Below are 24,743 nucleotides of genomic sequence, written 5' to 3' on the forward strand. Positions count from 1 at the left end.
GAAATTTATTCTGCGGAGAATACAGTTAAACACAGTGGCATAAAATATTATGGTTTAATATGGTGTGAGAGGTTATAATACTCAGCCTCTGCCTCACTTAAAAATATTGACTGTGAGTTGGATGATATATTCAGATATCAGCACAGCACTTCTGTTAGAACCATCGTCTGCTACAAAATAGCTTTGGGAAAAAATATGCTCTTTGTGTTTCAGTAAAATGGGTTTGTCCTGTCACCTATCAACATTTCTTACTGAGGTTTGAAACTAATAGAGTCCAGATTGCTTCCACAGCTGAAGTTTAATGATTATGGTAAAAGACTAAAAGTTCAGAGACAGTAAATTTAACTCCCACCATGGCAACTGTGTTTGAAAACAGCTTAATACAAATACAGAAATAGGAATTTCTATAACTAAAAATGACTATGAAACTGTCAGATTGTCATAGAAAGCAATTGGTTCACAAATGTCTTTATGTCTTCAGCCTGTCCAGATAATATGTGACTTCAATCCCATAACAACACAGTTTATTCTGAAATAGCCTGTAAGATGGTCTAGCAAGCTCTTCAGTAGCATTAATTCAGTAGCTCATTCAGTAGCATGGTGGAGGATTACAAATACCTGGGGATACGAATTGACAATAATCTGGACTGGTCAAAGAACACTGAGGCTGTCTACAAGAAGGGTCAGAGCCATCTCTGTTTCCTGAGGAGACTGAGGTCCTTTAACATCTGCCGGACGATGCTGAGGATGTTCTACAAGTCTGTGGTGGCCAATTTGCTGTTGTGTGCTGGGGCAGCAGGCTGAGGGTAACAGACACCAACAGAATCAACAATCTCATTCGTAAGGCCAGTGATGTTGTGGGGATGGAACTGGACTCTCTCACGGTGGAGTCTGAAAAGAGGATGCCGTCTAAGTTGCATGCCATCTTGGACATTGTTTCCCATCCACTACATAATGGACTAGTTGGGCACAGGAGTACATTCAGCCAGAGACTAATTCCACCGAGATGCAGCACAGAGCGTCATAGGAAGTCATTCCTGCCTGTGGCCATCAAACTTTACAACTCCTCCTTTGGGGGGCCAGACACCCTGAGCCAATAGGCTGGTCCTGGACTTATTTCATAATTTACTGGCATAATTTACATATTACTATTTAACTATTTATGGTTTTATTACTATTTATTATTTATGGTGCAACTGTAACGAAAACCAATTTCCCCCGGGATCAATAAAGTATGACTATGACTATGTGCTTTTCTAAGTGGCCAACAGCTTGAGAACAAGTTACAAAAGATTGCACATGATACCTGTAACAAGTAACACACATGAAGTGCTGGAGGAACTCAGCAGGTTAGGCAACATCAGGTCAGTGGCGTAGCACAGTAGCGCACAATGCTTTGCAGTACAGGCAACCCGGGGTTCGATTCCTGTCGCTGCCTGTAAGGAGTTTGAACGTTCTCCCCATGACCCCATGGGTTTCCTCTGGGTCTCCAGTTTCCTCCCATGGTCCAAAGACACACTGGTTGTTAGGTTAATTGGTCATTGTAAATTGTCCTATGATTTGGCGAGGATTAAAGTTCCTTATCCAGGCTGTTTATGACGTCCTTCCTAGCCCGTCCAACCTGCACTGCTGGGGCCTTGCAGAACGACCAGCTTGCCCGCTCTGTGAGAAGACCGGTATGCTAGAGTATATTCTGAGCTGCTGCCCCAGAGCTCTTGCCAACGGCAGCATGACCAGGTCCTCCGGACAATTGCTGAGACAATCTGCAGCACCCTTAACATCTGCTGGAAAACAAGTCCGGTCAAGAATACCATCTGCTTTGGCAAAGAGGGAGAAAGACCAACAGAACACCAGGAAGCAACCGGGTTGTTCTTCACTGCGCAGGACTGGAAGCTAAAAGCAGACCTGGGAAAACAGCTGCAGTTTCCTCCCCACATCACAGAGACTACACTGTGGCCCGACATTGTGTTGTGGTCCGACTCATCGAAGCACGTCCTTATGCTTGAGCTTACCGTGCTGTGGGAAGAACGCATGGAGGAGGCTTACAAGCGGAAAAGAGCCAAGTATGAAGATCTGAAGAACAACTGCCAAAGAAGAGACTGGAGAGCAAAGTGTTGGCCCGTGGAGGTCGGGTGTCGTGGCTTTGCAGACCGGTGGCTCTGCAAAGTATACACTGCACTTGGAATCATGGGAGAGAGAAGAAGGAGAGCCATTTCTGCCACCACATATGCAGCAGAGGAAGCGTCAAGGTGGCTCTGGATAAAGAGGGCAGACACGTGGATTGCTGCTAGGGCACAGGCCGGGGCCTGATCAACCCTGGCTGGGTCGCCTGGGGGAAGGAAAATGATGTTGAAAGACTTGAAACACCTGACAACCCCGGGTAACATCACTGATGATGTGCCCTAGCTTAGCGTCATGCAGATGTTTCTGTAAGAATCAGGGGAATACTGGACAGCATGCCTTGAAAGGCTGGAAGTGCCCTGTTTCACACTGTATCTCTAAGTAAATAAATAAATCTATGGAAATTAATAAACAGTCATGTTTCAGGCTGGGACACTTCTTCAGGACTGAAAAGAAAGGGGGAAGACATCAGGATCAAGAAACAAGCATTTGCTCATTTAAGCCTTCGTCAAGATCTTTGGTCAGAAAAGGAGCCCTTCGCCCACTGTTGGACAGAAATGTGAAGCAAATTCCATTGCTTTGCCTGTATATTGTCCTGCCAAAACGTGAGCTGAATACTTGAGGGTGTCAATCTGAACTTTGATTGGACAATCCTTCTAGTACATCAATGAAGGAAGAGGTTTCAATCCCAACCCTGCATTTCCAGCATGTCACATTACCGGCATTTGACAAACAGTGGGGGTTGACCCTCATCCTTGAAACTTTGAGTAGTTCTTTATTTGTAACCAAAAGATTAGCTGGAGAGTAAATTTTTGGAGATGTTATTTCAAATCATTGCTGAATTAATAGAGTGGCACACAACTGTGCTTAGCTACAAAAATAGAACCAGAGTACGGGAATAAGTAACAGCTCTCTCTGACTGGAAAAGTTTTTAAACAAAATAATCACCCCTGAAATATTTCTAAGATTTAACAATTTTTTTATACTAAAACTTGACAAATGCACTAAGATAAGCCGAGCACCGCCATTGTGTATCCTAATAATAAACATCAAGAAGTCAAATACCATGATTGCTCTATTTTTGTTGAAGTCTAAATATTTGTAGAAAGCACACAAAAATAAGCTCTGCCTGATAATCAGAGATGTATCGGGTATTTGGCAAAGGTTGGTGGTTTGAAAAGGGAGATTGGAGTCCTGACGAAGGGTCTCGGCCCAAAACGTCGACTGTACCTCTTCCCAGAGATGCTGCCTGGCCTGCTGCGTTCACCAGCAACTTTGATGTGTGCTAATAGGTCTTGTTCACCTGGTTGGCCTTCCTTACAAGAATAGTTAACTAAATTCCTTCCCATATCCAGGAACTAAGAATCCTGATTTTCATCTTCTGGATTCCTGCTGAATGTTTCCATTTCTTTCTTTGGACTTGCCATAGCACTTACCCAGTACTCAGTAATCTCAATTTATCCTAATCCCAAAGTTCCTCTCATGGTTCCATGCATTGAAATTAGAACATCCACAATGTGCTTCAGTATCAGCCTACCTATTTCGGTGATGTCAGATACTGAACCCTATTCCCGGAGTGAAGTGTGGAATACTCTTCAATGTTACAAAATCCGAAAGGACCAGCTCTTCACAGTGTCAGACCTTGTCTTCCCAATAGACAACTGCAGGATCTTGAGTTTGCTGCCAGAAAGGGGCTTAAGAGTACTCGATAAGTAATAATCAGTGTTCACCTGGTTTACTTTCTACCATCTGATAGTTAACTGGTGCAAATGGGTCTGCTAATTTATACAATGTCAATCAATTGGTTTACAATAAAGATAAAGAGAGAGAAAGATTACCTCTATTTGTCACATGTACATCAAAAGATACAGTGAAAGACAGAGAGAGAGAGAGGGAGAGAGAGAGAGAACCTGTGGTATGTTGAATTGTTGGGTGAATGATTAGTTTTTGTTGTACTGCAGATCATCGTCTTTGCTATTGCTTGGTGAGTGGAGGATGCTGATGCTTTTTGCTGAAGTAAGTGGGGGAGGGGGAGGGTCGTTGCTTTGCTGTGGGGTTTAATGCTTTTACTGTCACATTCTTTGGGGGCACTGTCCTGTTTTCGTGGATGTCTGTGAAGAACAAGAAAGTCAGGTTGAATATTGTGTACGTTCTCTGATATTAGATGGAACTGTTGAACTATTGAATGGTACATCCAAAAGTACCTACCAAGCACGCAACACTTACCACATGCCTCATCTCTGATTCCTCGGTATCCTTAACATTACCAATATGAGCAATACAATGTGAAAAGGGAAGTATATCCATATGAAATGCTCAATCAATATTTAATTCAAAACCTTCATGCTAAATCTGACATCTTGATATTACAAGAGGATTTTCTGCTAATTTTATTCATTATTCATCTCAGTATTGGAACCCTAATTGTCTTCCCTCATTGTTCTTTGAAGGTGGTTGTGAGCCATTTTTAAAAAATCTTTTCAGTCATTCTGGAGAAGGCGCTCCCATTCAGGAGAAGGCACTCCCATTCGGTTTCAGATCCAGATGATAATGAAGGGCCATGGACATACTTCCCAGTCTGTATGAAGTGCCACAAACCATGGAGGCAACTTTGTGAACTCCCACAGCCCCCAGTGACCCCTGTGATTTCAGTGTCTGAGGCTGTTGCGAGAGCATCCTTTAGGAGGGTGAACCCATGGAGAGCATCTTGCCCAGACCTGGCTGTGTATAGAAGACCTGTGCTAATCAACTGGCTGGAGTGTCTACTGACATCTTCAATCTTTTGCTTCGGTAGTCTGAATTTCCCAATGGCTTCAAGCAGGCTTCAGTCATACCAGTGCCCAGAAAGAGTTAGCTAGGCCTCAACACCTCCTCATGCAACTGGATCCTCAATTTCCTCATTTGCAGACCCCAGTCAGTGCAGATTTGCAAAACAACATCTCCACAATCACCATCAGCACAGATACACAACAAGACTGTGTGCTTAGCCCCCTGCACTACTCACATTATACTTATGACTATGAGGCAGGCTAACTACAGCTCCAATGCCATGTTGGCCACATCAGAGGTGGTGACAAATCAGCAGATAGGAGGGAAATTGAAAATCTGGTTCAGTGTTGCCACACAACAACTTCTTACTCGACGTAAGAAAAGCCAAAGAGCTAATTATGGGCTATAGGAGGAAGAACTCGGGGGTCCATGAGCCAGTCATCACTAGTGGACCAGACATGGACAGGGTCACTAACTTTAAACTCCTTACTATTTTCCTGTCCTGGGACCAGCACGTAAGTGCTGTTTCAAAGAAGGCACAGCAGTGTTTCTACTTTCTTACAGATTCAGCATGTCATCTAAAACATTTACAAATTTCAATTCATGTGCTCTACAGAGTACCTTGAATGGTTGCATCACAGCCTGGGATGGAAAGTCCAATGCCTAAGAATGGAAAATCCTACAAAAAGTGGTGGATACATCCCAGTCCATTATAGGAAAAACCCTCCCCACCATTGAGCACATCCATAAGGAATGCTTCCACAAGGAAGCTGCATCCACCATCTATGATCCCCACCATCTAGGCATTGCTCTCTTCTCACTACTGCTATTGGGAAGGAGGTATAGGAGCCTTAGGTCCCAAACACTGGCTTCAGGAACGGTTATTATCTCACAACCATCAGGCTCCTGGATAACTTCACTCAGCTCAACTCTGAACTGATTCCACAGCCTATGGATTCACTTTCAAAGACGTTACAACTCATGTTAGAAACATAGAAACATAGAAAACCTACAGCGCAATACAGGCCCTTCGGCCCACAAAGCTGTGCCAAACATGTCCTTACCTTAGAACTACCTAGAGTTACCCATAGCCCTCTATTTCTTTAAACTCCATGTATCCATCCAGGAGTTTCTTAAAAGATCCTATAATTTCCGCCTTCACCACCACCACCGGCAGCCCATTCCACACACTCACCACTCTCTGCGTAAAAAAAACTTACCCTGACATCTCCTTTGTATGTACTTCCAAGCACTTTAAAAATATGCCCTCTCGTGCTAGCCATTTCAGCCCTGGGGAAAAGCCTCTGACTATCCACACAATCAGCGCCTCTCATTATCTTGTACACCTCTCATCCTCCGTCGCTCCAAGGAGAAAAGGCCAAGTTCACTCAACCTATTCTAATAAGGGATGCTCCTCAATCCAGGCAACATCCTTGTAAATCTCCTTTGCACACTCAGTATTATTTATTTATCCATTATTACTTTTTTTGTATTTGCATAGCTTGTCTTGGGTTGCACATTGGTTGTCGGTCTTTCTTTGTGTGTAAATTTTCATTGATTCTATTGTATCTTTTTGTTCTACTGTGAATGCCTACACGAAAATGAATCTCAAGGTAGTATACGGTGACACATATATACTTTTAATTATGAATTTACTTTGAACTTTTGAACGTTGAATTTAAGACTTTCTGGGGAACCAGCAGGCGGTGATGCACCATTGCAGCTTCTGGTTTTAGCCTTTTTGTTGCAGCCTTTGCAGATTCGGAATAATGTGGCTAAGTGATGGAAGTGCATTTTATTGACGGCACACATAGCTGCCATTTTGCGCTGGTAATGGAGAGAGTTTAGAGTGTCGAATTTACCTTCTTGCAAGGCTCATGGTGATGAACATGGATTCAGAGAAGCAGACCCTTCTATAACTAGACTGACTTCTGGTGCAAGATAGAAGTTTAAATAATAATAACTACCAGTGTAATCCAAGAGTACTAGCTAATCCCATTTTCAGCTTTCTATTTGGATGGGCAGATCGATGCTCCTGTTAATTTTCGGTACTTAGAATGTAACTTGTAAACTTTCTCTGACAGTACAGGAGTTATGAGCTAATTAATAACTCTGAACAAAGCCTCAAGTGGTGTTGTTTTTCAAATTTTAATTAGGAGCTTGGAATACAGTGCTCTGCTGAGAGTCGGCGCCACTTGCCAAACAATAATAAACTATCTTCAAATGAATATTCATTTAACGGTGTAGCAGGCTGGATGATAATTAGTAACTAGAAAATCAGTTGTCTGATATTTTTAACTTCAATTTGGTTGGCAGGATCCCTGCGGGGGTAAACTGAGGCTGCTATTTTGGAGCAGGGTCAACCTAAACCCCAATAAATTCAAAGGCCATTGGTAGTTGGGCTCCTGCTGAACAACTGCCCATCTTCCAAGGATATGTCTGTGCCAGTGTGTCCCTGGAGAGGGAGTATGCAATGTCTGTTGGCATCTTGGAGGCCTTCTGGGACCGGTGGGCTCGAAAGAGATGGATGTGTCCTGGACAGGGATGGCAATATCTTTATTTGAGAACCATGTAAATATTCTGATGAAAGTAATATAAATGTAAATCTGTTAATAAATTACTTTTTTTTATTAAAAAAGGGCACATTTAAAAAAAACAGACATCTAAGCAAATAAGCTGGACAACCCTAAATCCATGTGTCCTTTCTGTAGGTAAATAAAGGCAACTGAGAATCTGAGCCCATAGTAAATGAAGTGCATTGATAAAGTCACCTACAGGAATGCTTTGGAGAACCATCAAAGCTGAACAGGCATTAGTAAACAAGGATTGACTAATTTCTTCAGAAGATGTACAGACTTCTTGGTAACACACAGAAAATGCTGGAGAAACTCAGCAAGTCAGGCATCATCTATAGAGGGAAATAAATGGGTTTTGGCTGGAAATGTTGACTGTTCATTTCCCTCCATAGATGCTGCCTGACCAGCTGAGTTCCTCCAGCATTTTGTCTGTCATGCTCAAGATTTCCAGCGTTTCCACCCTTTCTGCTGTCATAGACTTCTGGGTGATAGGGTACAGTCAGTAGGTGAACAGTAAATGTAGAAGGTGTAATGTATGGATCTATTTCTTTTCGATCAATAACCCTCCTGAGCACTACATATGGACTGTAGTCTAAGCAAGTGTATAGATCTGTGTCTACGTATGCGTATTGTTCTTTTTCTCTCCATCATTGCATTGTGAATACACCAGTTAAAGCCATCTCCCGCATGCGTGCTTTTATTTAACATATATATATATGTGTAGTTCTGCACAGACACAACAGCAGGGCTTTCAGTAGGAAGTGGCTCATAAGTTATCATATCAACTGATGGCTGCTAATAATGCCTGGTCAGCGGGATATCCTGTCTGGATGGGACTACATCAGTTTAGATTGGCTGGAGCTTTCACTGTAAGCTTGGACTACTGATTTGTACAATAACTCTGCTATGCAAATGCCATAGGGGAGGTTAATAAACAGGTGTGTTTTGTGCAGAGCTTCTTTCACCTGAATTACATTTAGAAAATCTGTGAAGGTTAGCATGCCCTGTAGCCTTCTTTTAAAGCGAGTTATCAAAGTGACCTTCCTGTAGGAAAGTTTGCATTCCAACTATTCTATAATCAATATTGTGTGTTTTCAAACATTGTGTCCATTTATCCATGCAAGGATGTGATGATGAAAGGAAATAGGAGTATAATGTGTATCTTTCGACTAGAAAGCCTTATCCAAGTAGCCATCACATTACTAAACTGGAAAGACCATTTATATAGCTAAGAGTTTGCTGTGTGAAAATGATGCTTGTTCTCTGGTTAGATTCTGATGTCAAAACTCCAAATGTTCTACAGCTTATGTAAAATTAACCTTTGCTCATTTGCATTTTAACATGAGCGCTGAATTTGAAATGTATTTGAAAGCAAAAGGTTGGGTTTAGAAGTAGTTTGCTCCCTTTGAAGAGTTTGCACAAGCACAGGTGTTAATGGGCCAAATAGCCACCTACCTTTTTGTATTTTTGGTGACGCTGACACACTTAGTACCTATATATTTTACTTTATATTATTGCCTGAATTTTCCACAGCTCCATGTGGTCTATTAACCGTGTGGAGGTTTAGGATTCCTGTTCGGCACGTTCGAACATCTAAGTCCCAAACTGCTGCATGGCTGTCAAACTCACTGCTCTCTGAAACAGGGACTCTTCCAACCGCAGAGGGCTTATTTTCCAGTTTTCCACCTTTGCATTTTGAAATCTGACGATTGACCCTGTGTCAATGGAGAGGAATAACCATAAGGGATAGAGGTCCATTAATTTAAGTGATTGAATTCAGTTATCTTAAATGAGTTTATTTATGTATTTAATTAACAAACAAGGAAAATTTGATGTCTCTGGGCCTGTAGCATTGTACTGTAGTTCAGAAGAATGGTGGAGATCAACCTGGTACAAGAGTTGACATGGACAGAATGTATCTCTCTGTAGGAGAGTCTCAAATCCGAAGGCACAGCCTCAGAATAAAGGAACGTCCTTTTAAAAGCAAGGTGAGGATAAATTTCTTCAGCAAATAGTCGTGAATTTGTGGAATTTGTTGTCACAGAGGGCTGTGGAGGCCAAGTCCTTGGACGTATTTAAGACAGAGCTTGATAGGTTCTTGATTAGTGAAGGGGTTAATTCATGGGAAGAAGGCAGGAGAATGTGGTTGGGAAAAGAATTCAGGCATGATTGAATTGCAGAGCAGACTTGACGGGCCAAATAGCCTAATTCTTGTCCTATATCTTACAGTCTTAACTGTGCGCAGGAATTTTAATTTTTACAATCTGTTTTAACATTTTTGAAGTATGTTGTATCCCATTTAATTTTCAATAGTTCTTGAATGTTTATGAATGAGAGCATGCAGAAATTTCATGCTTTGACTTTAGGTTAAGATGGCGTCAGGGAACAATGATTCCTTGGGTGCCACCTTCCATATAGCCAAACTCTTCAATTATTTCACTTTTTCTACAGCTTCTGCTTGTTCTTTTTGTCTTGATTGTGTTTTGAAAACCGTTGGAGCCTTTGATAGGCATTTCGGAATTCGATCTAGTGATCTGGCGCTCTGCCGTCCATGGAGAGGATCGTGAGCATGGACTGCCTCGTGCAGAAGACCAGAGACGGGGTGTGAAGCTATGATCGACTCCATTTCGAGGCATCGAGGAAGACTGAGGCACTAAGGTGAATGCAGAGGAGGTCGACGGTCGCTCTCCATGGAGGCCATGGGATGACGGCCATTGGTAGCTGGGTCGATGGCATTTGGAAGGCAGCAAGTCGGAGGCCCGGTGATTGGAAGGCCACAGTTCTGCAGCATGGTGGTCAGAAAGGCACAGGTCAGTGGCACAGTGGTCACTCTTTGCTGAAGGACTGAGTTTGAGCAGCCGCTCTCCTTGGTTCTGGTGGGAGGATGCTTTTGAAATTCTACGATTTATGTGATTATTGGACTGTCTATTGGTCTCCCTCAGTCTTCTGTGTTTTCTTTGTTGTTGCCGATTGGTGGGTTGGGGTTCTGAGCGGGTGATGTGTTGGTTTTTGTGTGAGAGAGTGGCTGTGGATTTGGGGGTTTGATGTTCTTGTTGTTTTTTCTCTGTGTGTGATCTGTTAGTTTCTGTGTGGGGGAGAAGACGTGGGGGATTTGGTGCTGTTGGCTCTGTTCTTTTTTGTGAGGGAGGGGCTTAGGGCTTGAGGGTTTGATGTTGCTGTTGCTGGCTTTTTTTGCAAGGGAGGGGGCTAGGATTTAGGGTTTTAGATGTCCTGGCTGCCATCTTCCAGGTGGGCGATCTGTTGGTTTTTGTGCAAGGGAGAGGTTGACGGGTGACAGTGGGTGTTGGGGCTTGCGAATATTGTTTCTCTTCCATTTTTGTGGCGTGAGAGGGTGTAGATGTCTTTTCTTTCAACGACTCCCGTGGTTTTTTTTCTGTATTTCATAGATATCTGCAGAAGACAAATATCAGACTTATATTGTACATACTCTGACAGTAAAATGAACATTTGAACCTGTTCATCCCAGGGAAATGTGTGACAATAATGGATAATTGCTTTGTTATTGTCATGTGTACTGAGATACAGTGAAAAGTTTTGCACTGCGTGCCATCCAGACAAATCATTCCAAACATAAATACTTCAAGGTAGTATGAAAGGAAAAACAAAAACCGAATGCAGAAGATAGATTTAATTATTATAGCGATTATTATAGGCTACATGTACTGATAGACAGATGAGGTGCAAAAGCTACTGTGAGGTTATTTAAGAGATCAAGCGTTTGCCTTTATCATAAAAGTTGTCCTTTCAAGAGCCTGATAACAATGGGACTGAAGCTGTCCCTTAGCCTATGGTACATGCTTTCAGCCTTTTTGTATCTTCTGCCCGATGGAAAGTGGAGAAGAGAGAATGACTAAGGTGGGACGGGCTTTGATTATGTTGGCTGCTTTCCCGAGGTTACAGGAAGTGTGGACAGAATCAATGGGGGGAGGCTGGTTTTCATGACAGGCTGAGTTGTGTTCACACCTGAGATTTCTTGTGATCATGGGCTTAGCAGTTGCCATACAAAGCTGAAATGTACTGGTATATGATACTTGCTATGGTGCATCTGTAAAAATTAGTGATCGTCATTGGGGACATCCTAAACTTTTTCAGTCATTTTCATGAGGATTAACCAGTATTGCCAATCATCTGAGGGTGGCTTCTTTGCAACGTTTATACTAGGTACTAGAGTCCACTTCATTTAAGATAGTATTTAACAGGCAGGAGAGCAGAGACTGCAACTAGCAAGTAGCTGAGTCAAAACTTCAATCCTCACTATATAAATATCAAATGTAGAAACTGAGATTCAAAGCAATGCACACAAATGCTGGAGAAACTCAGCAGGTCAGGCAGCATCCATGGAAATAAACAAACAGTCGATGTTCTTCAAGACTGCAAAGGAAGGGGGAAAACAGCAGAATAAAAAGGTGTGGGAGGGGGCAAGAAAAAAAGCAAGAGGGTGATCGATGAAGCCAGGTGGGTGAGAAAGGTAAATGACTGGTGATTGAGGAATCTGATAGACAATAGACAATAGACACAGGAGTAGGCCATTTGGCCCTTCGAGCCAGCACCACCATTCACTGTGATCATGGCTGATCATCCACAATCAGTACCCTTTTCCTGCCTCCTCCCCATATCCCTTGACTCCGCTACCTTTAAGAGCTCTATCTAACTCTTTCTTGAAAGAATCTAGAGAACTGGCCTCCACTGCCTTCTGAGGCAGAGCATTCCACAGATCCACAACCCTCCATGTGAAAAAGTTTTTCCTCAACTCCGTTCTAAATGGTATACCCCTTATTCTTAAGCTGTGGCCTCTGGTTCTGGACTCCCCCAACATCAGGAACATGTTTCCTGCCTCCAGCATGTCCAATCCCTTAATAATCTTATATGTTTCAATCAGATCCCCTCTCATCCTTCTAAATTCCAGTGTATACAAGCCCATTCGTTCCAATCTTTCAACATATGACAGTCCTGCCATCCTGAGAATTAACCTCATGAACCTTTGCTGCACTCCCTCCATAGCAAGAATGTCCTTCCTCAAATTTGGAGACAAAACTGCACACAATACTCTAGGTGTGGTCTCACCAGAGCTCTGTACAACTGCAGAAGGATGTCTTTGCTCCTATACTCAACTCCCCTTGTTATGAAGGCCAACATACCATTAGCTTTCTTCAATGCCTGCTGTACCTGTATGCTTACTTTCCGTGACTGATGAACAAGGACACCCAGATCTCATTGTACTTCCCCTTTTCCTAACTTGACGCCATTCAGATAGTAACCTGCCTTCCTGTTCTTGCCACCAAAGTGGATAACCTCACATTTAGCCACATTCAACTGCATCTGCCACGCACCTGCCCACTCACCCAACCTGTCCAAATCACCCTGCATTCTCATAACATCCTCCTCACATTTCACACAGTCACCCAGCTTTGTGTCATCTGCAAATTTGCTAATGTTACTTTTAATCCCCTCATCTAAATCATTAATGTATATTGTAAATAGCTGCGGTCCCAGCACCGAGCCTTGCGGTACCCCACTAGTCACTGCCTGCCATTCTGAAAAGGACCTGTTAATCCCTACTATTTGTTTCCTGTCTGCCAACCAATTTTCAATCCATGTCAGCATCCTACCCCCAATACCATGTGCTCTAATTTTGCCCACTAACCTCCTATGTGGGACCTTATCAAAGGCTTTCTGAAAGTCCAGGTACACTACATCCACTGGCTCTCCCTTGTCCATTTTCATAGTTATAGCCTCAAAAAATTCCAGAAGATTAGTCAAGCATGATTCCCCCTTTTTAAATCCATGCTGACTCGGAGCTAACCTGCTACTGCTATCCAAATATGCCATTTCATCATTTATAATTGACTCCAGCATCTTCCCCACCACTGATGTCAGACTAACTGGTCTATAATTGCCTGTTTTCTCTCTCCCTCCTTTCTTAAAAAGTGGGATAACATTAGCTACCCTCCAATCTGCAGAAACTGATCCTGAATCTATAGAACATTGGAAAATGATAACCAATGTGTCCACGGCTTCAAGAGCCAACTCCTTAAGTACCCTGGGATGCAGACCATCAGGCCCTGGGGATTTATCAACCTTCAGTCCCATCAGTTTATGCAACACCATTTTCTGCCTAATGCGAATTTCCTTCAGACAGGAGAGGAAAGTGGACCATTGGAGAAGGTGAAGAAGGATGCGTTCCAGGCGGAGGTGACAGGCAAGTAGACAAGAGATAAGGAGCCAGAGTGGGGAATAGAAGAGGGGAGGGGAGGGATTTATTTTTACTGGAAGGAGAAATCAATACCCATGCCATCAGGTTGGAGGCTACCCAGGCAAAATATAAGGTGTTGCTCTTCCACCTTGAGGATGGCCTTATCATGGCATGAGAGGAGGTCATGGACCAACATGTTGGAAGGAAATGGGAATCGGAATTAAAACATTGGGCCACTGGGAAGTTCCACTTTCGGCGGATGGAGCAGAGGTGCTTGATGAAACGGTCCCCCAATTTATGACAGGTCTCATCAAGGCCGCGTTGGGAGGACCGGATACAATAGACAACCCTAGTAGATTTGCAGGTGAACTGTTGCCTCACCTGGGTAGACTGTTTGCAGCCCCGAATGTTGCCGGGGGAGGTGGTGAGTGGGCAGGTGTAGCACTCTGGCCACTTGCAGGGATAAGTGCTGGGAGGAAGGTTAGTGTGGAGGGATGAATGGACAAAGGAATCACAGAGGAAGTGATCCCTGCAGAATGTGGAGAATGGGGGTGTGGGAGGTAAAGTTGTGTTTCGTGGCAGGATCCCTTTGGAGATGGCGGAAGTTGTGGAGAATGGTGTGTCAGATGCAAGGCTCCTGTGGTGGTAAGCTAAGGACAAGAGGAACTCCATCACCGTTAGGAGAGCAGGAAGATGGGTTAAGTGCAGATATCTGAGGAACAGAGGAGATGCAGTTGAGGTTAGCATCAATTGTGGAGAAAGGGAACCTCTCTCTTTGAAGAGAACATAACAGGAAAAGCAGTACAGGATCACAGTGAATGAGGTAAAAAGATTAATAACATATACTTATGATGCATTGCATATTTGTTACAGTTTATCATCTGTATGCCATTTTTGAATGGTTCAGTCATGGTTATTTTCTTACTTTTTGGGTTAGTCTGTAACAATTCATTTATTCTGTCGAGGCAAAGGTGTCATTAGTGTCTCTGTGGAAGGTCAATGTGATATTGATGTAAAAATCTATTCTGATACACACATTTAATAAAAATAGTTAATCAAGTGTAATTTATTAAGACTCTTCATAAGTTCTCTTTAATAACTGCAATAAAGGAGTATATTGACTCCTGAAGAACCAGGAAAGAATTATCTAACAATCATAATTTAACTAACATATATTTTCAGTGTGCTAAATTGGTTAGCAACTTTGTTGCCTATTTCAGATATTTTCCTGTGCATTGCTGGATTCTATTTCTTCCTCTAACCTCTGTTCCCTGCTCTCTTGATGTTATTGCTGTGTTTGGATATAATTTATCACTAACAAATACTTTGAAGTTTGTAATTTTTAATATTTCCAAAGTAGAGTTCTTGGAGGTCAGAATATACAGTATATATCTATACTAATTATCTTTTTAACTTCATTCATGAAGATTTTTAAAGTTACCTTTATGAATGAAGGGTTGAAATTGTTTCCAGCTTTTCATTTGAACCATTACTACTAGCTAAATCCTAAATCCAGTAAAAGTAAGAAATAAATCAATTTTCTTTCAAGGGAACAAGTAGGATCAATAGATAGAAAGCGTGAAGAGGAAAACAAATCCTCCAGTGGACAGGAGTTATTGTGCAAACTTTCTCAAAACTTTCTAAATCCATCAACATACTTGCATGGACTCTCGTACCACCTCAGGTCTGTTTCATTGTAAGGGTAATAATGAAGATGAATGAAAAAGCGAAGTTTTGTTTACTGCAGACAATTAAGTTCTGTATGCAGTAGGCAATCTCAAAATTAAGGAATATCAAAGCAAAGATATTACCACATGCTCTTCAAGCTTTATGTATCTGCCACAGGAATTCACCTCAGTCATACTGGCAGCGGTCTACATTCTCCCGCAGGCGGATGTGGAGTGTGCTTTGAATATACTGTATGCCAACATCAGTGAACTTGAGACCAGGTATCCGTAGGCTTTGCTCATAACAGCGGGGGACTTTAACCAGGCCAACCTCTGAAAGGTGCTGCCAAAGTTATACCAACATGTTTTCTGCCCCACTAGAGGGCCGAATATACTTAACCACTGCTACACAGCAGTCAAGGATGCCTACCATTCTGTCCCACGACCTCACTTCAGAAAATCAGACCATCAGGCCATACTCCTCCTCCCGGCTTACAAACAGAAACTGAAGCAGGAGGTCATGGTGTCAAAAGTAGTGTCGCGTTGGACGGAGGAAACGGATGAGGTCCTCCGTGACTGCTTTGAATCGGTGGCCTGGTTAGTATTCAAGGACTCGGCAGCTAACCTTGATGAGTATGCCTCAGCTGTCATGGACGTTATTTGGAAATGCACGGAGGACTGGGTGTCTCACAAGACGATCCGGGTATTCCCTAACCGGAAACCTTGGGGATGAGTTATGAAGTCAAGTCCCTTTTGAACTGCGGCTTTTAGGTCCGGGGATACCAGTCGCTACACAGAATCCAGGTGTGAACTCCGGAAAGCCATTAAGGGCGCCAAGAGGCAATATCGAGCCAAGTTGGAAGCCCAGGCTAACCAGAGGGATGTCAGTAGACTATGGCAGGGTCTAAATGAGATCACTGGGCGCAAAGAAAAGAGTGGGAATATCAATAACTGTGGCGCTTCTCCTCCTGACGAACTTAACATATTCTACGCAAGATTCGAACAGAAGAGGAGCGTCCCGCTCCCTCTGGATGAACCGGACCTGGTGGTATTGAGATTCATCATCACCGAGGAGGACGTTAGAAGGGCCTTCCTGAAGATAAATCCAAGGAAGGTGACGGGCCCAGATGGCGTCCCGGGACGGGTTCTCCGGGCCTGTGCAAGCGAGCTAGCTGGAGTGTTTAGATTATGAAGACACGCAGTCCTCTTTTATTGCCATTTAGTAATGCATGCATTAAGAAATGATACAATATTTCCTCCGGTGTGATATCACAAAACACAGGACAGACCAAGACTGAAAAAACTGACAAAACCACATAATTATAACATATAGTTACAACAGTGCAACAATACCATAACTTGATGAAGAAGTCCATGAGCACAGTAAAAGTTCAAAGGCTCTCAAATATCCCACATCTCATGCAGACAGGAGAAGGAAGAAAAACTCTCCCTGCCACGCCCGACCACAATCTGTCTCTGAGTCATCCGAAAACTTTGAGCCTCCGAATCAGCTCTCCGACACTGAGTACTGAGCGCCATCTCTGTCCGAACGATTCGACCTCAATCTCGGTCGCCAACAGCAGGTAAAGCCGGGCATTTTGAGGTCTACCCTCCGGAAGATTCCCAACCACGCAGTAACGACAGCAGCGGACGAGCGTTTCAGAAATTTCTCCAGATGTTCTTCTGTGCTTTCACGTCTGTCTCCATCAAATCAAAATTGTCCATGACCCCTATTTAACGGATACAATATCATTTTTTACCAGAGGGCTGCCCACGCGCAGTGCGCTGCTCTCTCTGCTTCCACCTCTGACATCTTCAACTGCTCCTTGCTTCAGCCTAAGAACCCCTCGTGTTTTAAGAAGGCAACGATAATCCCAGTGCCGAAGAAGAGCAAGGTGGCATGCCTGAATGACTATCGACCTGTGGCTCTGACATCAATTGCTATGAAGTGCTTCCAGCGATTGGTTATGGCACATATCAACCACAGCCTACCAGTCAACCTCGACGCTTTGCAATTCGCCTACCGGAGCAACAGGTCAACGGCAGATGCCATCTCTCTGGCCCTACGTTCCTCCTTAGAACACCTGGAGAATAAAGACGCATACGTATGGCTCCTTTTCATTGACTACAGCTCTGCCTTTAATACCATCATTCCAAATAAACTGATTCCTAAGCTCCAGAACCTGGGCCTTAGCACTCAGATCTGCAGCTGGATCTTCAACTTCTTCACAGACAGGACCCAGGCTGTAAAAATAGGGGACAAGCTCTCCTCTACAATCACTCTGAGCAGCGGTGCCACACAAGGCTGTGTACTCAGCCCCCTGCTGTACTCACTGTACATCTATGATTGTGTAGCCAAGTTTCCATCAAACTCAATATATAAGTTTGCTGATGACACAACAATTGTAGGCCGTATCTTGGGTAATGATGAGTTTGAGTACAGAGAGGAAATTAAGAACCTGGTAGCATGGTGCGAAGACAATAACCTATCCTTCAACGTCAGCAAGACGAAGGAATTGGTTGTTGACTTCAGAAGGAGTAGTGGAACGCACAATCCAATTTGCATCGGTGGTGCGCAAGTGGAACAGGTCAAAAGCTTTAAATTCCTCGGGGTCAATATCACAAATGACCTGACTTGGTCCAACCAAGCAGAGTCCACTGCCAAGAAAGCCCACCAGCGCCTTTACTTCCTGAGAAAACTAAAGAAATTTTGCCTGTCCCTTAAAACCCTCACTAATTTTTATAGATGCACTGTAGAAAGCATTCTTCTTGGGTGCATCACAACCTGGTATGGAAGTTGTTCTGTCCAAGACCGGAAGAAGCTGCAGAAGATCGTGAACACGGTGCAGTACATCACACAAACCAATCTTCCGTCCGTGGACTCACTTTACACCACACGCTGTCGGACCAGTGCTCCCGGGATAATCAAGGACATGACCTACCCAGCCAACATACTTTTCTTCCCTCTTCCCTCCAGGAGAAGGTTCAGGAGCTTGAAGACTCGTACGGCCAGATTTGGGAACAGATTCTTTCCAACTGTGATAAGACTGCTAAACGGATCCTGACCCGGATCTGGGCCGTACCCTCCAAATATCCGGACCTACCTCTCAGTTTTTTTGCACTATCTTACTTTCCATTTTTCTATTTTCTATTTATGCTTTATAATTTAAATTTTTAATATTTACTATCGATTTGTAATCCTGGGAGCGGGAAGTGCAGAATCAAATATCACTATGATGATTGTACGTTCTAGTATCAATTGTTTGGTGACAATAAAGTATAAAGTATAAAGTAAATGTCACAGCACTAGATTCTTCATAAACACAAGAAATTCTGCAGGTGCTGGAAATTTTGAGCAACACACACAAGATGCTGGAGGAACTCAGCAGGTTAGGAAACATCTATGAAGAAGAGTACACAGTCAACAATTTGGACAGAGACACATCGTTGCAACTTTATTCCTCTCTATAGATGCTGTCTGACCTGCTGAGTTCCTCCAGCATTCTGCGTGTATGGCACTAGATTCCTCATCTACGTTGACCTAGCAGTCAGGCAAAATATATCACCAACGATGGACTTGCTTTGGTGCATTTGTATATAAGATGATTCCCAGGAAATATAACACAGAGGTAAGAGCAAACTTGTATTTCTAAAGCACATCAACTTATTTGCGTTTTCCTGCAACTTTCCAATCGTGAATGCAGTTGCAAAAGTGTTTTTAATATTGGCATACAATTGCATTGCCAATTGCACTTAGGTGTAATCCTGGAGATTTCATCAGATAATCTGCAACCTCTTAATGATTGCTGACTGAAAACCATCCCTCAGTACATCCAATGTTTAAGTGATTATTGAACAACAGTGATAAGAATGTACTGGTATAAAAAATAATCCTCAATCTCATGAGACTATGCTTGTCATAACCTGCTTTGGAAATTTGGTTCTATTGGCTTTAGTTAGTCCAGCTGAACACTTATTTTGCATAGAAGATTGTGTGAATTGTTAGCAAAAGATTTTAAAGTGTCCTATAATTTCATATACCCACCCCGCCCCATCCCCCAGATGAATTGCTTGCAGCAATATCCATGGGATTAATGATAAAATCCCAAAGACAATAGAGCAGCCTTGGACAGCTGGCCAACCCTGCAAAATAGGCGGATGTAGCAGCTAACGTACTTAGTCGTATTTGAGGAAAATGAAAGAAAGAACCAATTGCTTATGGGAAGAAGTTAGGCCAAGGAATTGAGAATACAAATCCACCAGCCCTTTGTTCATTGCTCTAGATTACAACATTTGCAGTCTCTTGTATCTCAACTCAAGCGAAGGATTTGCATAATGCCTCGTCATTTTTACAATCACCTAAAAGGTCAGATTTTGTCCTTGAATTAAACTCTCTACTTTGGGATCTTTAACATCTGTCGATACTGTGCAGATGTTCTGCCATTTCAGGGAGGCTGAGCATATATCCACTTTGTCTAGAGGCAAAAGTGCATCTATCTGAGTGAAGCTAAGATTTAAATAAATCAAAATGAAATGCTGAAGGGAATGTTTCTGCGTTTTTGCTAAAATTAAATAGAGAGGAGACAAATAAACACACTGCTTATAATTAAGAAAAATATTGAAATTGGGAAGATGGATGTTGCAAATAAGCTCAGGATATTGAAATTGTAAGTGTGATTATATCTATATATGTCCATTTTTCTAAATTTGATACAAATCAGTATTTGACCATGTATTTGTTAGTTTAAATGGATCTTAATTTGCTTTTCAGTTCTAAATGCCAAGAATTTCACAATCTACATTTAAACATTCAGTCCTGGAACTGTCTCCTTTCCCGATAACAGGGTCACAATGTTTTATTTGACTTTGAAGCTCTAACTTTAGCTTTCCTGAAATAGATTTTCCCATATTACTGACCATCCCAGTACAAAAATAACAGACTAATATTAAGTGTTTGGAACATAGTGGTAACAAAAAAAATTCAGATAATGGGAAAATCAATATATGATTATGAAGTGTTTCATATTTCAACATGATTAAGTCAATAAACCAAATCAGCAACAACACTGCCAAAATATTGTGCGATGTTAACAAGCTTACTTATTGCCTTTCACACCACTGGTGCTTAGGGCAGCAGTGAAGATCCTCTATCTCTGGTGGTGTTCAGGGGTTCCTTCATCATGTCAGTAGTTTCCTCTTGGTTTTCACGACTGTCAGTCATGCAAGTCCTGGGTGTAGACTCAAGAACACCATCACACTCAGACATAGAAGGATCTTTCATTGCTGTTTCCATCAACAACTTTGTTTTACCAGTCAGGCTTGTTAGCCCTGAGATGAACCCCCGAACCTGGAGGACCAGTGGACCACTCTTATCCTGGCCTCCACCCTTTGACCTGTTTGGCATGGGTGACCGTATCAAGAGCCAAAGCATAAAGCCCCTGACTCCAGCCAACATAGCTCTCTGGGTCACTGAGTCATGCAAGCCTCCAAACCATGATAAATTTGTGGTCCTCTTGCAAGGGATGTTAACAGAAGCTGAGCGATTTAAAAACCGTGAGCACTACAACAATGCTGTTTCCCCAAAACATCATTCTTTAAAACTTTATTTCAACAGCTTTGCTCAGAAATAAATGATGCTCCCCCCACCCCTCAGTATCATGAGTCCATTTGCACATGCAAATAGTTTTGTATATTTCTGGACTACAATGGTGTATGTGGCGGATCACCTTCATCAGAGTACTCTTCCTTGGTTTCTTGAGCTTTCCTTTGTCTGAATCCATGCTTTAATTGGCTTCCTCCACCTCCCATCCTGCATCTCAAAGTTCTTCCTATGGGTATGGGCCATGTCCTGTTCCTTTGATTTCATCCCCGTGGAGGTGCTGATGACCCGGCATTTTTCCTTTCCCTGCTCTGGCTGATCTGGATTCCACTCAACAAGACATATACTCCTCCATTTTAGAGTTAATGGTGCCCCTTTCCAGGAAACCTACAGTCCTGTTGTCCTGTGGTAGCATAGTGATTAGCGTGATGCTTTACAGTGCACCAGCTGTAAGATCAGGTTTGATTCCTGTCACTATCTGTAAGGTATTGTTCTTACTCCCTGACAGAAACAACACATTTCACTGGATGTCTCAATGTATATATGACAAATAAAACTAATCTTACTATCCTGTCCATCTCCAGCTTTGTTACACTCATCCACCTCATAACAGCCAGACTACCAGGAAACACTGGCAGGGCTTCCATATATATAGGAAGATGGCACCCAGTTCTGTACGTCCACCAGCTGTCTTGGCAATTCTACTTCCTTTATGTTGTTAGATTGCTTGTACTTCATTAGGTCCTGAATTTCATGATATAGTTTTCTAATTAAGCCTAGTTCTCTTGACACAATTTCCAATACCTCTTCCTATCGCTTGTTTCAACATGATGACCACTCCAGTACAAAGATCAGCCATTTAACCTCATGAATACTTGTCATTCCAAAACTGCAGTGCTCCAATGTCTACTCTACCCTCTGTTTCTTACCTGTTTCTCTTCACCTGTCATGCCTAAATTCAAAGGGAGATTTTAAAAAAGAAATTTAAGGGAGATCTGATGGGCAATTTTTTTCACACAGAGTGGTGAATATCCAGAATAAGCAGCTAATGGAGGCAGATATAACTACGTTGTGTAAAATGCATTTTTATCAGGTACTTGGATAGGACAGGTAGAGGGATATACAGCCCCAATGAGGGCACGTGCAATTAGCATAGATAGGTGTCATGGTCCTTAAGGACAAGTTGGGCCAAAAGGGCCTGTTTCTATTTTGTTTAGCTCTATAACTCTATATAACATGCCGACTTACAGTATATAAAATTATTTTAGCCCTAATCCTTAAACTTTAAATTCCCATCCTCATGCTTGAATTCCATCCAGATCTCACCATCTCTGTGACTTCACCAACCACCATTTCCCAGTAAAATCCTTGTTATTCTAAATGTGATGATGCCCGAGTCTAACTCTCCTTGATGGCAGCCATATTTTCAGCTATATGTCTTTCAAACTTCTACATCCTTTAAACCCTTTTCCAGTGGTAAGGCATTTGGGGATCTATTATTTCCTTATTATTCACTTTGTGGTGATTAATAAATCCATCACATTGTCATCACCACATTTATTAGGATGAACAGTGAGCAACACATTTAATCACCAGAGGGAGCACATTGAAACTAAGTGACCTCATCTCTGAAGAAGGCATTTTTCAAAACAATGTTGTACTCTCATGAAAAAATAATTCATGAGAATTATGACAGTATGAAAGAATAAAATTGCTCAAATTTCTTATTTTCCTTTCCAAGTTACACACTATACCTAATACATAATCATTTGGTGGTTTATGAGCAGAGTATTTTACTTTGTGCTGAGATAAATTAGCTGCTGCAGAATTGAATTAGATACAATTATATTTCAAACTAACAATACTTATTTTAATCACCTCAGTACCACTATAGTTGGCTTTTGAGTGAATAGAACACTTTTTTTTCTTTTCTTACATGTATCAAGCAATGTATCAAAGATGGAGAGAAGATGGCGGCGCGATGCAGCTCGCAGCGGCCACTCCGGAATGAATATCTGTTATTTGTTAAGTAGGATGCCGTGCACAATCCTGATTTGATGGAGACGGACATGAGAGCATGGAGGAACTTCTGGTGAAATTTTTGAAATGCCTGTTTTGCTGCCGCTGCTACTGTGCGATCCAGAATCTCTGGAGGGGAAGGCCCCGAATCCTTGGCTTTGCCTGTTGCTTGGCGGCCGGGGCTGGGGTCGAAGCGCTCGGCAGAAATGGTGCTTCGTGCTCGGTGTCAGAGGGCTGGTCGGAGGCTCGAACTTTTCGGACGGACTCAGAGTCGGCTGTGGTCAGGTGCTTCCAGGGTGCTGCATCGGCAAGTTTGTGGCACTGGAGGTTCATGGCAGGGAGAGTTTTTCTTCCTTCTACCGTCTGAGTGAGATGATGGGAATATCGGGACTTTGAGACTTTTTTTACTGTGCCCATGGTCTGCTCTTTATCAAATTACGGTATTGCTTTTCACTGTTGTAACTATATATTATAATTATGTGATTTTTGTCAGTTTTAGTCTTGGTCTGTCTTGTGTTTCTGTGATATCATACTGGAGGAACATTGTATCATTTCTTAATACATGCATAACCAAATGACAATAAATGAGGACTGCGTGTCCTCATTATCTAATCTAATCTAAGACACATCTCTGAACAAGCGGGGGGATTTTGCAACTCACAATGGAAGGGCATCTCTGAAACATTGAATCTCTGAATGTGTTTCCAGTCTGATTCCTTAAGGTTTTTCTTTTAGCTGTGGGTGGTAGTGGGGATAAGCTCCCACTACCTATTAAATGCTCCCAATGGTGTTTGTCTCAAATAGCCTCTGACAACCAAGTCCAGCTCCTGGCCTTCATGAGTGCCTTGGCTACTCAGCGGGACCATTTGTAATGATAGAAGAAGAGGCAAATGCCGGTTACTGGCACTTTAAAAATAGTTGCTTCAAGCAGATGGGGCTCATTAGTGATGGTTGGCAACTGATCTAGGAGAAGGAAAACTCTGATTTCTAATCCCTAGTGATTTGTGGCTATACTCAATCATGGTGAAGATTTCAGGAGTAAACCCTGAGGAAAATTCTGGAACTGGAATCCCTAAGACAGTCCTATGTTGAATTTAATGCTGACTGGCAACTCCTACGAGACCATTGGTGTCAAACTGTATCAGTCTGTGCCATTCATTTGGATTCATCAACTGCATGGAGAGGGTGAATCTGCTACATGGGCTACTTGCACTCCGTATCATACGACCTTGGCTTGCGTATCACGTAGACAGCTGGGCCCAACGTCCATGGTCGACCCTGACCAACTGAGGGCCTCAAGGTCCCTCCTTGTATCTTTCTTTTGGAGATAGCTGATCATATAAATTCTCCTTGTAAAGGCACTTGGATAGGAAAGGGTGGCACATCAGCATAACACTCTGGTAGCATCAGCAACCCGGGATCAACTCTGCTGCCGTCTGTAAGGAGTTTGTACGTTCTTCTTATGACCATGTGGATTTACTCCAGGCGCTCCAGCCCCCTTGCAGATTCCAAAGACATATAGATTGGTAGGTTCATTGGTCACATGGGTATAATTGGCAGTGCAGGCTCAGTGGACCAGTAGGGCCTGTTACCAATAAATAAAAAACAAGCTATATATGTTCAGGTACAGAGTAAAATTCCCCTCAGGATCAGCCTGTGAAACCAGAATACTCAGACAGTAAGTTTTGTTAGGAATTCTACGTGGCTTCATTTGTTCAGTCATACAGCGGCATACCCTCGAGAGCTGCTACCTGACAGTTCTGTGACATGGGTTCTAT

The sequence above is a fragment of the Mobula birostris genome, chromosome 23 (genome assembly GCF_030028105.1).
Source record: "Mobula birostris isolate sMobBir1 chromosome 23, sMobBir1.hap1, whole genome shotgun sequence".
In the NCBI taxonomy this organism is placed as follows: domain Eukaryota; kingdom Metazoa; phylum Chordata; class Chondrichthyes; order Myliobatiformes; family Myliobatidae; genus Mobula; species Mobula birostris.